Genomic DNA, 1,672 nt, shown 5'->3' on the forward strand with positions numbered 1-1,672 from the left:
TTTTTTTTCTTTCCTGTATTTGTTTCTAATGCATTTATAAGATTATTTCTTTGTTGCTTTGTATGTCCCTCCCACCACAGTATAACCCCTGCTTTCACTGTATTTGATTTCGGTAAAATTTGTGGAGAGGAAGGGGAAAAACAAGTCGTTTAAATAAGGATACAGGTGGACCCGTTGCAACAATGAGAAGTACAAGTTGTCATGTCGAAAACGAACTTACAACTTTGGTGGGAGTCTAGGAAGTGATGGGAAGAGGAAACAAAGGAGGAGGCTACAATGCTTGATAAGAAATGTAGTCATTAGTTCCGGGAAGATGGTGGAGGAGAAGGTGGAATCTAAACAAGTTCTCACATAGAAAGCAGTTTTAGAGTTCCAGTGAACAGTCCTAAGCCAGAGAATCACACCAAGTGTGCCATCACAGGACAGAGAGTCAGGCCAGAGAGGGAAAATCCAGGCAAGGAGACACATCTGAGCTCTTGCCAGCTGCCGCCGCGGCGGCAGCCACGCTGGAGGCGGCGATTGCAGGCGCCATAACTTAGCCACAGAGTCCGGGTAAGGAGCCAGACGCAGCGGGCGAGCTGATTCTACTCAACACCAGCAAGAACCGACAAGGAGCAGACATCTTCATCTTGCAGTTCGTAGACCAGAGACGACCCAGGAACCAAGAATCGGCGTGAGTAGAAGCCCGAGGTCCTCACTCCTTCTCAGGGAGCAGAGGAGGGAAGGCTACCCCCACCCCCCATCAGTACCGGAGATCTCCATCTTGGATACTGACAAAGCTCGGCGGAGCTGCTAGCTCCAACGCAAGCCTTGGAATAAAACGAGTCACAAGAACTTAACGGCGGCGCGACCTGCCAGACTCAGCTCCATCCAGGGAGAAGTCACCCAGCTCAGGCGCCAGCCATTGGAGTGGCTTTCCTCACTGGGTAACCAGAGCCAGAGGCTGCCCCTCCCTCTAGTAGCCTCGACAATCAATTGAAATTCAGTAAACTGAAGCCCTGAGAATGGCTCCAGTCTGGGCTCTGTGAGTTTTTCACAAACTAGCCCCGGGGAAAAGCTACTGTTTGTTGAATGGCCTCAATTCTACCCAGAACCTAGCCTCATCACTGCATCCCCCTCTTTTGTGATTCTCAAAGCAGATCTGCCTCCCATTGAACTAGCCTGGGAGGAGGATCGGAAAATCCTGGGTAAAGCAGAGCATTTTTCTGCCTGTTTGAACAAACTGACTTAAGAAACCAACCAAGCCACAGGACCACAAGCAGACCAGAGACTCCAACAAGAGGCTAGTTACGGACACAAGGGAGATAGAGGATTTTTCCTACCCCTCCCAAAAAAATCAAATAACTTTCTTCTTCTTCTTCTTCTTCTTTTGGTACCTTACATAGAAAAAAATTTTTTTCTTCTCTAAAACTTTTTTTAATCTTTAATTTTTGCCTTTTTTGAAAAAAAAATTGTTTTCCAGTAACTTTTTTTTCCTCTTTTAATTTTTATTTTAGGGATACGTGAGTGTGTGTTTTTCTTTCTTTTTTTGTTTTCTTTCTCTTTTTTTCTTTTTTAATTATCTTTTTGTTTTTTGTTTAGCTCTACTGAACTTCTGATCTTTTTTTCTTCCTTTCTTATCCTTTTCACCTTTTCCTCTCTTTCGTTCTTCTTTATGTGACTTAACTCTTGT

This window comes from Dipodomys ordii, unplaced genomic scaffold (genome assembly GCF_000151885.1).
Source record: "Dipodomys ordii isolate 6190 unplaced genomic scaffold, Dord_2.0 Scaffold113, whole genome shotgun sequence".
Taxonomy (NCBI): Eukaryota; Metazoa; Chordata; class Mammalia; order Rodentia; family Heteromyidae; genus Dipodomys; species Dipodomys ordii.